At 46.7% G+C, this 17,188-nt stretch overlaps 1 non-coding gene across 1 annotated transcript; it reads right to left on the reverse strand.

Moving 5' to 3' along the window:
- Positions 1 to 14,528: 14,528 nt before the first annotated feature.
- LOC119443243 (U2 spliceosomal RNA) lies at positions 14,529 to 14,711 on the reverse strand. Its single transcript, XR_005190208.1, has one exon. It is a non-coding gene; the product is annotated as a U2 spliceosomal RNA (small nuclear RNA).
- Between the last annotated feature and the right edge of the window lie 2,477 nt (positions 14,712 to 17,188).

Consider the following 17,188-nt stretch of genomic DNA (forward strand, 5'->3'; position numbering starts at 1 on the left):
CGCGGTCCACTCGCGAAAGAACGCGTGCTCACTTCGTCTTCGTCTGCGTCCTTTTCTTTCATTCATCACACCTACCTTCAACAAACACACACACACACACACACGCACACGCACACACACACACACACACACACACACACACACACACACATCAAAGCACACACACACACAATACAATCCATTACCTCAGTCTCAGTTCTCTTTACCGATTGCTCATTAATTTTGAATGCTGACTTTGGTGATGTGTGGTGTGACGACGGAAATTTCTGGGGAGAGCTAGGGAAATTTTGTTCCCATTTTTAATACAGTTTGGTTCAATAATTGAATTTTTTGTTAGATCTTTTTATAAAAACAACGGAGAAACTCTTCCTGGCTAGTGTCACGTGTAATGTTTAGAAATATGCAATTGAGTATTGTGTGCCGATTCTCTTACGCACACAACACCGGATATGTTCGGGGCTAGCATCAAACCTAATGCTTGAAAACATGGAAGTTACACAAAAACACAAGTGTTTCAAGCTAATATAAGCCGAAGTCAAATATCCTTCCGCGCAAACTGATACAAAGAAAGAATCGTGGGAGTTCACATACGGCGTTAACAAAGCGTGTTCGTGTTCTTGATTATCGTTGTACGTGGACGCAACACACACACAAACACGCACACACACAGATGCAAAATGCAAAACGCCCGTGTGCTTGCGCTGTAGTGGACGTTAAAGAACCCCACGTGGTCAAAATTAATCCGGAGCCCTCCACTACGGCGTGCCTCATAATCAGAACTGGTTTTGGCACGTAAAACCCCAGAAAGAAGAAGAACAAGAACCGTGCATTTGGTATTTAGAGATGGAAATCGGCAGAGTTAATAGCCCAAGGTGGCGGCTGGATATACGCCCATGTAGTTTTATACGAAATGCATGTTTATTGGATCAACGTCAAAACAAACGACACGTCTTTGAAGTGCTTGCTTCTAAACTCGTGTTAGTATGGATCGGCTATTGCTTGTATTGTTTGACGAACGGATCGGCCAAACATTTTCATATTTTGAAGTAATATTCCCGCATATCTAATTTAGGTCTCATTAAGAGTTTCGAGTAACGTATAACACGCGATTCTGCATGGGCTGCATGATTAGAAATAAATTTACCACTTGTATGGTTCCATCTATTGCTTAGGCGTGAATTGTACTGTTTACGACGTGCGGACATCACTATGCAGTAAGGAACGCCGCAGAACATTGCTTACGTAAGCAACTACTCTAAGGGGATATACACGCGGCGCAATACCACAAGCAGATTTTCTGCAGTTCAACAACGCAGTAATACTTACATGCTTAGATCCGGGAAAAATTCGGTTTTCTGAACTCAGACAGAAAAAAACAATACGAATATTTAAAAAAAATCAGCAATATAAGTCACAACAACGTGAGTTTACAGACAACAAGGCATAGGATCAACAACAATTTTTTTTATGCTCAGCCATTTGCGGAAATAAAATGTGATAGCTGCTATGCTTGCGTTTACAACATGCATGGCGAGCATGAAGAGGGTGTAGTTCGCTTTTTCCTCACCAGATTCGACCCATGATCGCCCACTAAAACGGGGAATTTTTAGCCCAAATTATGCATAATTTATTAATTTAAGAAATAGTAGACCGCCATTTCATTTAATTATGTAGATTGTAAAGTGAAAAACGTTTACATGCTTTGAGTCTGACTAATACACTGTAGGAAGCGGTGAATCTATTTTACAACACCGTAATGTAGTGTTTTACTACCCGTACACGCCACCTTGTACTTTCCGTAGGTGAACTATTGTAAGGTTGAAGAAAGGAGCCTTACAGCTAACTTCAAAACTAAAAACCGAACCCTTATAACTTTTTCAACCATTTTAGTTTAAGATTGGAAAATGTAGAGAGGTCGGACGGAAAATGGAGCATCTGGCCTGCTACTCTACGTAAGGAAAGGGGAAGAGGGGAAGAAAGAGGGTCACAATGGGGGATGATAATGGCAGGAACGAGGTGAAAGGACACATTGAATAAATGTTATCACAAGCGTGAGTCCAGGCCCGTGTCGCCTAAGAAACGTGAAAAAGCACGCATTGCCTCTATTGTCTGCCAACTCTGTGGCCCTGCGCCTAGCAAGAGGTCCTCCGACAGTGGTCTATCGTATAAATGCCTCAAGGTAGCTGCCAGTGTCAGTCTTTCGCGCGCTTACCCAGGGCACACCACGAGCACATGGTCTATAGTCTCTACAACACCACACACTGAACAGTCCGGGGAGTCTGTCCGTCCAATGATGTGCTAGTATTTGCGCGTGAAAGCGACGCCTAATCGCAGTGTGTGCATCAGGCCTGTATGAGGGCGTGGCACTCCACGCAGAACGGGAAATTGCATATCAGGATCCAGCCTTTTAAGTCGTTCTCTAGACCGGACATCATATGCCTCCTGTCGAAATGAATGAGGAGTGCGACGGGAACATACTGGGCACAGCCAGACGCTCGTCACGTCCAACCATTCTAGAACGCAGTGGTGTCATTGCGGAAGCATATAAGGACTATTAAAATATCCTGTGTAAGCGTGACAAGTGCCGCCAGAGCCTAGGAGCACGAAGCGGGACCAGAAACATTTTATTTCGACTTCTCTACCTGTCATCTTCAACGGGTAATGCCACTTCGGTCACTGGAGGCCCGTAACAATAACAATGTACGTGCGTTCATTAATGAGAAGGTGGATTTGTTCTAAACAAGGCTCATGCTGTTCATAGTTACGCAAGTCATATTTAACACTCCCTTTGTCTTACTAATCCGTAACCACTTGCCCTCCTCCTAGTCCGTGATTCAACATTCTGGCCTTCTGGAGACTGCCTACTGGTTTGGCCATCTGGCCGTTGGTGTCCTGATGGGAGCTGCGAGTGGCACTGCCGTGCTTCTGCTGATGCTGTTCTCCAGTGGCCAAGGCCTGCCTTACTTGTCGCCACAGACGCTCGACGCTGGCCCACTCATCCTCACGTTCCTGTTGTTCTCTTGCCTGTTCACGATGCATGCCCTGTTCGTGGCCAGCCTCTTTCGGACAGGTGACTTTCGATGAGCTGCGTTGCTAGAAGGCATGCTGTCACTAAGTCCCGATGGCATAGTGCGTGCTATGCTAGAATAAATGGTGATGACTGTCGACGCGATTTGAGAAAGTCCACTGAAATACGCCATTTTGCGATGACATAAACGTGCGGCACATTTAAAATTTGCGCACGTTGCGGAACTAGCCAGTACCATGATGCGACACTCCGCCGTGTGTAATGTTAAGCCCACGAGAAGCTATATGGACTGTGTGCGGGGGAGGGGGGGTTTGGAAGATACCTCTCACGTGCGGCGTATTGCGTGGGCCAGACAGGCGAATTTCTTAACGAGCGCAACGGAAAAGATGGCTTTCTAGCACAGCATTTCTACTCATGCAAGTGTTTACCTGTGTCCGAGAACACCATCACGTTAAACAATCCAAGTTACGTCCACGCCCGCATTATCGTAAATGCTGCGTAGATGACACATGAGCATGCGTGAGTGAGCCGTCACTGACCTTATCGGATAGGAAAACTAGATAGGGGGCACGCGAATAAGGCGATAGCTTTCTGTCGCAGCGTTTCTTTTTAAAACTCTGCATTATTTATTCAATGGACCGGCTTCCTTGTGTTTTGTTCTGTTAGACAATTTATGTTCGTGTTTCCCCTCAATTAACCTCAGTGGGACGCAGCGCTTGTCTTTTTCTCGTCGTCCAGCGCTCCATTGCTTCGCGCTACCATCTCCACAGCAAACATGACGTACCAAGTATTCTCCCCGCTAACTTCTTCTATAAATACATCAATAATAAGCTCCAATGGTGTGCCTGGTAGAGGCGAGTTTTAAGGTATCTTCCCGGTATCAAAATATCAGGCGGTGTATGCAGAAATCGGCTTCATAAGAAATAGAAGGAATTTAGCTGACAGTGTACTACCTAAATGTGCCTTTGTGCGTGTACAAGAAGTGAGAACTCACAAAAGCTTGGCGAGGATCACTATCCTTGTGTATCCCTTTTCTTCATAGTGGCCTCCCGCATCGGAACAACAATAAGGTGATACACCTTTTTGGCGCTCTTGCTGAATCGCAGACATTTATGAGCTTCTCTTGAAAATGCATCATCATATGTATGTCACATGGGCAGTTTCAGCTACCATTGAGGCCAATATACGGCCCACATGTCATTACTGTTATATGTTACTAGGTTACTATATGTTACTATATGTAACTAGGTGAAATACAAGCATCCACAAGGAAGTGCGGATGAAACTTTTGTTGCTCGAAAAAGCTTTCCTTGGCAGCTCACAAAGAAAACAGCCCCTGATTCCGCGGCCCCCAAAACCAACCGCGAGTACTTAAGAAACTGTTTCAAGCCAACATCTGCCTAGGCATAGATACTTTCTACGCCTGCCTAAGGTCGCGGACACGATGTCTGAATCAAATTTTGTGCTTTGCAGATGACACACAAAAATAATAAGGCCAAACAATGCTAACAGATTAGCTGTGATAAACAACATTTTAGAGAGAAGTGATTCTCGCATAGACATACATGAAAGAAGTTGTGTTTTTGCTTTGTCAATGTCTCTGGTTATTTCGTGTGCATGCTTGTGGTGTTTGATCCCAAACCTACAATAGAGCTAACCACTCACCCTAGAGCTCCAAACTAGATGGTTCCGCTTAATGTCAACTAGAATATCGTCTACCCCCGTTTGTTCTCTGATCCACACCGCTCTCTTCCTGTCTCTTAACGTTACTCCTAAGATTTTTCGTTCCGTTGCTCTTTGTGCGGTCCTTAACTTGTTCACGAGCTTCTTTGTTAACCTCCAAGTTTCTGCCCCGTATGTTAGCACCGGTAGAATGCAATGATTGTACACTTTTCTTTTCAACGACAGTGGTAAGCTCCCAGTCAGGATTTGGCAATGCCTGCCGTATGCACTCCAACCTAATTTTATTCTTCTGTAAATTTCTTTCTCATGATCAGGGTCCCCTGTGAGTAATTGACCTAGATAAACATATTCCTTTACAGATTCTAGAGGCTGACTGGCGATCCTGAATTCTTGTTCGCTTGCCAGGCTATTGAACATTATCTTTGTCTTCTGCATATTCATCTTCAACCCAATTCTTGCACTTTCTCGATGAAGGTCCTCAATCATTTGTTGTAATTCCTCTCCATTGTTGCTCAATAGGACAATGTCATCTGCAAACCGAAGGTTGTTGAGATATTCGCCATCGATCCTCACTCCTAATTCTTCCCAGTCTAAGAGCTTGAATACTTCTTCTAAGCATGCAGTGAATAGCATTGGAGAGATTGTGTCTCCTTGCCTGACCCCTTTCTTGATAGGTATCTTTCTACTTTTCTTGTGGAGAACCAAGGTAGCTGTGGAATCCTTGTAGATATTTGCCAAGATATTCACGTATGCCTCCTCCACTCCTTGATTACGCAATGCCTCTATGACTGCTGATATCTCTACTGAATCGAATGCCTTTTTATAATCTATGAAAGCCATATAGAGAGGTTGATTGTACTCCGCAGATTTCTCGATTACCTGATTGATGGCATGGATATGGTCCATCGTAGAATATCCCTTCCTGAAGCCAGCCTGTTCTCTTGGTTGACTGAAGTCAAGTGTTGTCCTGGTTCTATTGGAAATTATCTTGGTGAATATTTTATGGTGTAGGCCACGCCGAATTACTTGCCTAACTTTTTTTCGACATGATCTACGTGGGTGTCTGAGAAGAATGTCAGAATATGAGAGAGGGGTGGTACTGTACAATTCACACGAAGCAGCGAAACCCTGGATGACTTTAGCAAAACCACTCATTTCTTATATTACTAATATTGCAGAGAAATAGACTCAAACAGACATAGTTACCCCTCCATCATTCCTGCGCTTTTCCGCTGTGCGATCAGTAGTGATTTCGGCTTCATTCAATATAGACCAGAATTTGTAGCGCTTCAAGTTGGCAGTCATTTTTGCCCGGGGACAGCAAGGATTAGCGAAAGAAGCAACCGTGATGGCACCCATTTTATTCTTACCGTGTGCTTGTCGTTAGTGTTTGCTCGTCGCGGCTTTGTCATAAACTATTTCGATATAAATTCTGCGGCATCTCTGCGGCAGATTTCTGAATTTCGCATGTGTTAATGTACGAAGTCAGCGTGTGTGCTGGGGAATCTAAGAATAGAAAATATGGTTCATAGTTTCTATCACCAAAAGTAGCCAAGATAAACAAGCCAGTGAAGTTTATTGAACATTTCCCTTGTTAAGCTGATGTTCGCCACCCAAATGGGAATGAACTTTCGGTCACGTGGCTATGCGGAAAACAATTCGTACGAAGCAGTCTATTGCTGGCCCTAAATAATATTACGATACTAAATGTAGGACGCTCGCATAACCGAAATTTGTGGACCGGTTAGGTGCAACGAATGGCCTAATACATCTAGCTGATACCACATCACTTATTGGGATTATGGTATTTTTATGCCATTTTCACACATACAGTTTCTACAGATCTGCAATCAAAGAACTTGAAGACGTCCTAGATGATCCATGCTTTCGCGAGCCCGTCCAGCAGGATGGGCGCATAGACAAATAAGCACAGATAGGAAGAGGCCATTGCTGCACTAAAAGCTGTATATGATTCGTAAAAGCCATGTGTTTAGGAAGTTATGAAAAATGTAATTTTTATTTTATTCTCTAGGTCACGTTGCTTTGTGATTCCATGCGAATTTTTGCTAATGGAATTTCAATGTGCACGTGGACAGGTACGATTATAGTCTTCTAGTCATACTCAAAAATCTACATGCTTGCTTCAACGCTTTCGAACGGGCTGTCAGCTTATAGCGTTCATGGTTCTTCGGTGCCACAGAATCTTTCATGTTAAGGAATGGCGATGAGCAATGTTAAGAATGAACGTTCCACTATTTTCATTTGCTATTTTTTCAGCCAGCATTGCTATTACTTTCGGGGTTATCTACTGGTTTCCCGTTATGCTGTTCCTGCCGTGGCAAGTGATCGAAGGCTACGAGGCTCCACTGGGCAGCTACCTGTTCGCGCCGAGGCACCTCAAGCTGATCTCGTCTATGACTCCCTGCCTGGGAACGTACTGGATCCTCAAGATTGTTGGCATCTCTCTCGACTACAAGGGTAAACAAAGTTCCCAATTGCCATTTGCAAAAATGAAAAGAAATATACAGAAGAGGCTGTGCACAACTTCGTTGGCGGTTTCCTTGCTCGAAAATGCATAATTTATATTCGATATCTAAACTGCAGTGTTTAATCTTGTTAATTGTGTGTGGAAGAAGAGGCCTAAACCAACCCAGCTCTTTGCAGCAGGTTCACGGGGAAGCTGGTATAGAACGTGTTCAGAAAGTAGCCTCACTAGTCTTCTCAGCGGTGTAAAGGAGCCCCTTATCTGAGATTGGCTCACAAGGCGCCCAATATCTGTCGATATATTTTCACTGGGAAAATAAAAAAACCGTGTTACAAAGCTTGTCTTAAGGCCAGCCTCCATGGAGCGAAAAAGCGACGAACTTACGGCGGCCGCTCGGCGACGGCCGCCCGCCGCCCGACGTCAAAAAAAACCTGTTCGCCGGCGATCAACTCTATCCAGATATTCGCCGCCCAGCGAACCGCGGCCGCCGGAAGTCGTCGCGCGCGGCGGAGAGCGTGGACCAATCGGACCACAGCGCAGAGGTTGACTTCCGTCGGGCGCCCGTCGACGGTAGTTTCGGTTGTTGACGTTTGGCTACTGTTCGGCTATTTCCTACCTTCGTTTCAAACGCTTGTTTTCCAGCGCTGTTTCACCTCCTTTTTGGTTGTTCTGCCTGAATGTTCTAGTTAATGGGTCACTGCTTGAGCCTTGTTTGGTGTACTCTATGTAGTTAGAGGCTTCGCTTCCCGATGATGTCCTGTCCATGCATGCCCGCAACATGATGCCTTGCGTAACGCCGTGTTTCGGAAAGACGTTTGATTGAAGTTTGCAGGGCGTATTTCACTGGCACATCCGAGAAAAACGCGAGCTGAAGCATCGCGTAGGTGCGGCATATGGGCGGCTCGCTACTTTAAGCGACAAAAGAGCCTTCTCGCAAGCCACGTACGTAAAACATGGCGGCGGGCCCCGCTGCCCGCTTCGAATTGAATTTAGCCTGGCTTTTGTAGAATTTGCTTCGTTCGTAGCGAATGACTGCATAGACAGCTTTCGCTTAGTCTCAGGCCGCTTCGACGACAGTGTATTATTGATAACCTTGTCGAGTTTTCGCGATCGCTTCTCGTTTCAAACGACATGAAGTTTAACGAGGGACCTCATGATGATGATGATGATTTATTGGCATCCCCTTTGAAACGGGGCGGCGACAAATAGTCAACTAGCCTACTAGCCGATCTTCGCGATATGTCAGCGCCACCTATCGGTGAAGCCGAGAGATAGGCGTGCCGATAGCATATGGCCTCTGCGATCGCAAGATCTCGCAGGCCAACTAAAACTGTAATTAATAAACGTGCGCTGCTTAGTGTACGCTGTAGTTTAGCGTATAGCGTACGCTCTTAGTTGCGTACGCTGTACTAAAACTGTCTAATAGATTTCCGTGTTTCCTCGATGGCAGGGCAGGCTCGAAGGCGGAAGCTGACGGGAGAAAAACTGACGGGAGCCGTAAACAAACACAGGGTGACAGACGAGAAATAAGTATCGGTGAAATACCGACGTGCCACGGTAATCACAAAATAAAAAAGAAAAGTTACAGTCGAAATAGATACCGGCTAACAGCGCACTTTTTCAGGTCGGGCGCATTATTTTACGTGTAAAAAAATGTCGCAGTTTCGCCCGAAAGGCGAAGCATCGATTGAGAAAGCAAATTAGTAGAGCGCTATTCGGAGTAGGGATAGTAGTTTTATCGGCTGCATAAACTTGGACACATTGGCTTACTAACTGAATTAACAATCGTGGTGTCAGCGCGCACAAGGAAACATGAATATATCACACTGAATGACCGCAGCCAACGACTGTCAAAACGCTGGCAGCAAGCGCAAGTTCGCGCGGTCTATCGGTTCAACGGAAACTGCGCGGCAAATGCACAGCCCATACAAAGGTCAGAGCCGTGAGGAGATAAGAGACGGTGCGGGCGACCGCCGGGCAGAGAAGTTGTTGGCAGAGGAGAAGCTGCCCCCTCCTTCCCTCCCTCTTCCCGTTTCTTGCTTTCGCGTGGGAGATTGAGTGGTAAGATACGCCTTTGGCGCCGGAGCACAGCGCCGCCCCGCCTCCCTCCCTCCCATACCCCAACGGCCTTTCGCGGGACGGTCGCGTTTGCTTTCCGCCGTGCGTTCGCCCTCGTGATAGCGTGCGTCCCCCGCGCGCTTTGGCTCGCGCATACGGCGCGCGGCGACGATTTTATCGCCCTTGGAATCTATATGGAACCTGACGGCGACGGCAACGGCAGAAATCCGGTTGAAGTGTCCATATAATTGCTATCGCAATAAAACGACAGGCGCGTGCGCACCGCTACACCCGCCACTGACAACACCGCCAATGCAGACACCCCGTCGCCGCGCCGATGGTGAGAACGATTGCGAGAGCGCTCCCAAGAAACGCGCGGTCGTTCGCGGACATCCCACTCTAACCTTTCGGCCTTGAATTTCCTCCTTGAGGCGGAATTTTTTTCGCTTGACATATTTAACGTGAAAAAGCTCTGACAAGCACGATACAAAAAAAATCAATTTTCCAATTTTTAGTGAACTTACGGATATGGTGTCGTATGACGCCACCAGGCCTCAAAGGTTGTGAATCACCACGTGATGATTTTTTTTTTGGAAAACATACCGCTTTCTTATATTTCATGTTGCAGGGGCCGAAAAAGTTGGATTTTATTACTGTCAAACGTTATGCTGGCTCTTGTAATGTTCAAAAAAATGTCACAGTTTCGCCCTAAGGGCGAAGCAATGAATGCGATAGCAACACAGCAATGTCATACGAAGTAAGGTGAGGGGCTTTGGTAGCAATATGAATTGTAGTAAACATGAGCTGATTAAGTAAGCAGGTGTGCTGCGGCGTAAGTAGACCGACATGAAGAGAGACTCGATGACCACGAGAAGGCGCGTGTGAAACGGTGGTGTTGATGAGAAGCGCTGCCCGTGGGCAGCGCGTGCGAAGGGACACACCTGTAGCGCTGCACTGCCGATCCGGGCAGCATTGCATGTGTAGCGTGCGTTGGAAAATGTGGCCCGACTATTACTAACTGTGGTGTGAGCGCGCACAAACAAACATGAATAGATCACACTGAATGACTGCAGACAACGACTGTCAAAACGCTGGCAGCAAGCGCATATACGCCGCAACGGGGAAGGTACGTGCGGTCTATCGCTTCAACGGAAACTGAGCGGCGAATGTAAAGGTCAGAGCCGTGTGGAGATAAGAGACGGTGCGAGCGAGCGACGAGCGCGGTTGTTGGCGGAGTAGAAATGCGCCCCCCCCCCCCCCCGCCCCCCTACGCTCCCTCCGGCGCTCGCTTCTCGCTTCCTTGCTTGCGCGTGGAAGATTGAGTGCGTTCGCTCTCCGTGACAGCGTGCGTCCCCGCACGCTTCCGCTCGGGCATACGGCGCGCGGCGAAGATTTTATCTATACGGAACCTCACGGCGACGGCGACGCCGACGGCAGAAATCCGGTGGAAGTGTCCATATAATTGCTATCGCAATAAAACATTGATTTAGGCGCTGTTTTGCCTTCTGCTTTCTTTCGCCAACGTCGCTTTCGTAGCCTATCTCGTCTGGCCGCAATGACTCCTCGCGGGCTGCGTCGACCGCATGGTCGGCGGCGTTCGCCGGCTCTTGCTTGCATGGAGTGTGGTGTGACAAATTCGCGACGGCGCTTCCCGCTGGATTTTTCGTCACGTGAAATTCGTCGCGAAAGTTCGCTGCATGGAGGTTGGCCTTTACGCTTCTCTTACGGCGACCACCATTACCGAGCTGGTCTTGTGCTTATCGCACCGACGACGATCATGAATCGCGGGCTCTCAAAAGCTAAACATCCATAAGCGCTCTACATATGGCACGTTTTGTGTTTTATATGAAATTGATTCAAAATGTGGAGCGCCATAACACTTTGCGTGAACCCTGAAAACCACCAGGGCGGCACAGGAGATTTCAACGTGCCTCTGCAGCTATATACAAGCGTTATTTCATTTCTTTACACACTACGATGTGCCACCCCCGGTACAGAGTTGAAACGGCGACCTCATGTTCATCAAGAGATGACCATACGCTAAGCGAACGCAGCGGCTGTGTAGTCATAAGCCGAACTTCGGCATTACTACTAGCCGGCAAATTATTAAGCTCATTATGCGGTATTTGCTGCAGCAGCTGCTGAAGACATTAAACTGCGAAAGGTGAGAAGAAAAAAACGAACCCTGAGAAAGCAGGGCCAGTATTCACAAAAAGCTTTCTCACGCTAAATCTATCGTAGGAGTAGATTCCATCCAACGCCGATGCTGTACATAATATTAGCGGAGACGGCCGGCTAGTATTAAGGAGCACTGACTATCCAAATGCTTTGTGAATTCAACACCAATTTCTTGCCGTATATGAGCGGTGTTTAGCATAGAGCACTCTTCTATTCTCTTCCTTCCAAGGCTTTCAATTCATAGCCAAATAAATCATTACGGCCAACAAAGCTTTGTCCCATGGGAACCCATGAGTATAGTTACTAAACAAGGAATATGCCTCATTAAGGCGACCAACAGAATAATAGACCTGCAAACCTAAGCATTCATTATGAGCTGTGGTTTGCAAGAGGTCGATAACCTATGCCTACGATAATTGCAAACGCTATGTTAGGCGGATCCGTGTTTCTTTGCAGACTCTCCAAACCCTTTAACGGTACCAAATAGATACCAAGTAATGGGCGCGACTTCTCGCAGTGCATGGGCCCAAATTATCCTTGAAAACCTCGATTCGCGTCCGTTTGATTTTACGTCATTTACGTTAACTTTTTGTATTTCACTGCGTAAATGTGAGCGGAACACGTTGGATTCCCCGTTCTGACAAATAATTGTATTTTAGCAGCTGTGAACTCATTCATTCACAAATAATCGCGTGCGCGAACATTATTACGCTTGGGTCATGACGCATAATTGCGTTCTCCTATTTTACAATGACATAACAGTGTTCGACCATGGCATATGTATTTGAACGTTGTACAAGCTGACGAGTTTCCAGAAGCGAGGCAAGTGACACTTTCACGCGAGAAACCATGCAATCTTTATAAGCACACTCGTTTTTCAGGCACGGCTACTTGGGGGCTCGTTACCACGAAAGTGTTAAGTATGGACAACATCACCATTGCCGAAGTATGGGCAGTAATGGCCGGAACTTCTTTGGCTCTTGCCGTACTGGTGCTCTACTCCAACCTCCTGCAGTCGCGATTGAGTGCCCTGGCCACGCTGACAGTATCGCTTATTCAGGTATGATCTCTAGTTATGCAAAGACGGCGATGTTTGTTGGAAGTCTCGCTGATTGACAGATCAAATTGTTTTTGTTTCCACGCGTTGGATGCACCAGGATGCTTGAATGTATTGCCATATCAGACAAATGGGTTCCAAGCTGTGCGTCTAAAACTACTAATCACGCTCCACAAATTCCTGGTCCACTAACCTAAGATCTCACGGCTAGTAGAACTGCGGTAGCGAAGAACGTTGACATCAAAGGAGCGAACCCTAAGAACAGCCTTGTACGTGCAGCGCAAGACTTGTGTGCTGTTAGTGATTATTCTATTTTGCTATCAAATTGATGACATGTATATCGATCGACTCCTCCATTTCTTTATATGGATATATTTAATCACTTCTGGGTTAATTTACTATACAAACATGTATTTAAGACTTATATTAAACTCATAGTTCCTACTTCTTGTTTTACAATTGATTCGTATGACGTAAAGTCGAAACTGTTTGCCAATGTTTTGACACAATTCAGCCACTGGTATATGCAACAAAAAATATTCAGTATTATTATGAGATGACATAACAATCCTGCGATAGAATGTTTGTTCTGCAGTGCGTATAAATTAATATGGCACTGACGATAATGAATACTCTAAGAGCTTATTAGCCAAAGAAATCTGACTGGCTGTTGACAATGCATCCAAAATGTGCACTCGCCTGTACAAACAGCAATAGAGTGGCAGTTGCCGTTATTGAACTTCACAAGTGTCGCTTCGTAAATAGTGAAAACGTGACGACGGCTCTGTTGGCGGCATTGCATCAGAAGGTATACGAGTACATATAGAGAGTTTTGTGATTCGCTATAACGTGGTAATTCCTTATGAGATGTTGTCGGGCTTTGGCGACGAGATTTTTTCGGTGAATTCTCGGGGAGCGGCGCACCGAGAGGAGGAAACATAGCTGGGTGTTGCGGCAACGGTATACACGACGAGTGAAAGGAAGACACGGACACGGTGTCAAGATGTGCGGTCAAAGAGACTGCGTCGGCTGAATGAGCGTAAGGATAACACGATGAAGGTATAGTGCGGACCATAGCCACCCATTCTGCCACGTACATTACACTCTTATGTCATATCACTCCACAAAAACTAATCGAGAAATGGAGCTGCAAAATGGTGATGACTGCCTGTCATTCGTACAAGTGCACCGTGCAGTTAGCAATTCCAGAATGACATCGTTTGCGGATTTCCAGCTCTGGTGTAAATTTTTTGCACAATTATGTAAATTAACCACGTTGTTCTTCTCAGGATTACATTTCATTTTCAGCCCGCGGAAATACTTGACAATATCGTGCTCTAAATATTGTTCCGTATAGTTCTCGTTCAGGCTTGTTTTTGTACAGTTTTTTTCCCTTACACGATTCAGTGCTGCAATGCTTTGCCTGGAAATGTACGCGAATGCCCTTTAGATGAATTTCCTACTACTATTTCACAGTTTTAATGTATATGTAAAATTCATTGTTCTTTTCCTACTCCTGCTATAGCCAAATGATTTGGCTGCAGTATGTACCAATAAATAAATAAATGCAATAAACAAAACAGGGACTCACATCGCGCACCATTCCAAGGTGGGTACACATGCCAAAGCTCTGCGTACATGCGAAGAACGACCACTGTCCCTGCTATTGATTGACAATGAATATCAGTACTACAGGAAGAGCTCCTGTAGTAGCAACGTGTTGAAGCAATGAATCCCCCGTGTTATAGAGATTAAACTTAATCGCAATGCTGTAGTTTACCGTAATGCTTTATACGCAGAAACGTAATTGTCCACTGCCGTATGCTATAGTGCTTCGTTCAGCTTCTTTCCTGTGTTTCGTCAATCCACCGCATTTGCTCGCTTTCCACCCTCCTTATTTTGATGTCTTGTCAATAGAGTAGCTGGAAGCTCTTGGACTAGAAGCTTTGAAGTCTGACGACAAGGCGCCGCATGTCCTACAACTTAAAGCGACGCTTTTTACAGCAAAGCTGTATATGGCTAGTGTCCGAGCGCATCGATGTCCGTACACCAAAATCCTGAAGATTGTGCAACACCGGGCCGACCCGCAGCGAGGTGAAGCGGGCCTAAAGCACTCCGCTAACTTGCAAAAAGGAGTTTAATACCTTGGATCCAAATGCAACCCGTATCAGATAATACGGTGATAAGAGCAGATATATTACACTTTGACCCGCGTCAGCCATGTCTACGTTTGCGCTATACACATGTACGCCTTCCCCCGTATTTAAACTAGTGCCTACCAATTTGAGTGCCTTCTGTCTCCTGACGTCATGCACTACGTACGCTGCTTTCCTCACTACTGCTCTGACTCTGAAATGGGTAGGCCGCGTGTTGTACGGTCTGAAGAATAACAGCGTGCCTACCAAAAACGACGGAGTGAACAGAAAAAAGAATGGGCGCGGCGGCGGCCGAAGGAGGCCACCGACGATGAACGGGCCGCGGACGCCAAGCATAAGCGTACTGCCCGCCAGTACCGCGAGGCGAAAAGAAATGCGCGCCGTTCATGTGGTCTCGATCCCGCCAGCTTGGAACGTTTCACTGGAGCAACGGTCAATCACCACATACAGAGCTTCGCTGCTCATGCACCTGCACAGAGTGGAATGGCACTGAATTTATTTGTCCGCCATTTGTGGTTTCGCCAGGGTCGGTCAGTCTGTGGTTGTTTTGTCGGTAACTGGTCGGGTTCTCGCCGAGTGCATGCCTCCTCACTTAAACAAAAAGAAAAAATGACCAATGAAACGCGTCCGGCGGTGCAATTCAATCGTGGGTAATTCAGCCTACGAGCCTGATACTTTGCCCATTTTACCACAGCCGCAAACAGAACAAAGATTATTTGCCCATGGTGACACTTTCGTCGTTTGGCACAAACGCAATCACGTACGGAATGGTGGCGTCTTCTGGCGGTGGATTGAGGATACGTTTGCAACGTCTGGCTGGCGTCATGTGGCGATGGCTGGAAAACGCAAGCACGAACGGCTGTACGTCAGTACGATTAGGCGATGCTGAGTCATTATTGCTCCGCAAAGGGCAACGGGATAGAGCATCTGCGTCTTGATGACTCTTTCCAGACCTGTAGGTACACCGAAATCGTACTCCAGCGACCCAAGGTGACCCGATAGGTTCTTTAGCGACCCTAGCCAGCACAGTTCGTTATGGTCAGTGACGACTGTAAAGTGGCGGCCGTGGAGGTATTGGCCGAAACTTTTGCACTGCCCAAACAACAGCAAGGCACTCTTGTTCGGTGATGGTGTAATTTTTCTCGGCAGCAGTCATCGTCCGACTGGCGTAAGCAAGGACTCGTTTACGCAAGGTGGTGTCACGTTGCAGGAGAACAGCAGCGAGACCATGACTGCTGGCGTCAGTGTGAATGATAGTAGCTGCTCTTTGGTAAAAGCGGCACAGTACCGGGTCGGACGTCAGGGCCTGCTTGAGTGTTAAAAAGGCACTTTCACATTCGGCTCACCAAACGAAGGACGTGTTATTTCAGAGGAGCTGATGGAGCGGGGACACAAGCACAGTGAAGTTGCGTATGACGCGCCGGAAGTACAAAGCACTCCGAGAAAACTGCGCAGATCTTTTTGACGCAGAGGGCAAGGAAACTCAAGGACGGCGGATAGTTTCTCAGGGTCCGGTCGAATGCCTTCTTTGGTAACTAAGTGCCCGAGAACTTTGATAGACTTGCCTGCGAAAGTACGTTTTTTTGTGTTGAGCTGTATGCCAGCGTTTGCGAGGCAGGTTAGCACTTGTTCAAGACGCTGCAGGTGTTCTGGGAACGTGGTTGAAAAGACTACGATGTCGCCGAGATAGCAAAGACAGGTCTTCCATTTTAAATCGCGCAGGTCATTACCTATCATGTGTTCGAAGGTGGCAGGCGCATTGCAGAGCCCAAAGGGCATCACATTAAACTCGTATAGCCCATCTGGGGTGGCAAAAGCGGTTTTCTTCTTGTCGCACTCTGACACCGGTATTTTCCAGTAGCCGATCTAAGATCAAGGCTTGAACAATATTCGGCACCCTGTAAAGAATCTAGTGCATCGTCGATCCGTGGCAAAGGGTAAACATCCTTGCACGTGATTGCGTTCAGGGCACAGTAATCGATACAAAAACGCACTAGACCGGCTTTCTTCTGCACTAGAACAACTGGAGAGGACCAGGGGCTCGAGGAAGGTCGTATGATATTCCATCGAAGCATGTCCGATATATTTTCCTCGATGATTTCACGCTCCTTATGAGACACGCGATATGGCCGCCGGTGAACAATGCGGGAGCCGTCAGTGTGTATGCGATGAGTCACAGCAGCCGTCATACCGAGGGCTGGTGAATTGATGTCGAACAAGGAACGGTGTTTTTCTAATAGTGCGAGCAGATCGCGACTCCGGGCAGCGGTCAGGTCAGGGCTTATGATTGCCGACAGCGGTGTGGAAGAGGCAGTGAGTGGTGACAAAGTTGACTCTTGTAGCACAGGCGACAGGGCAACAACTGCATTAGGCTGTGTAAGGCCTGCCTTCCTAAACGCGATATTCTGTCTAACCTCGTGTTGTAGTCTAGCAGTAATTTGCTGATAATAACTGAATCCTGGCTAACTGACGATATTACCGATAGCGAGGTTCTTGCTGATCTGCCGAACTTCTGCATTTACCGGAAAGACCACAAAATCTCA

The sequence above is a fragment of the Dermacentor silvarum genome, chromosome 2 (genome assembly GCF_013339745.2).
Source record: "Dermacentor silvarum isolate Dsil-2018 chromosome 2, BIME_Dsil_1.4, whole genome shotgun sequence".
Taxonomy (NCBI): Eukaryota; Metazoa; Arthropoda; class Arachnida; order Ixodida; family Ixodidae; genus Dermacentor; species Dermacentor silvarum.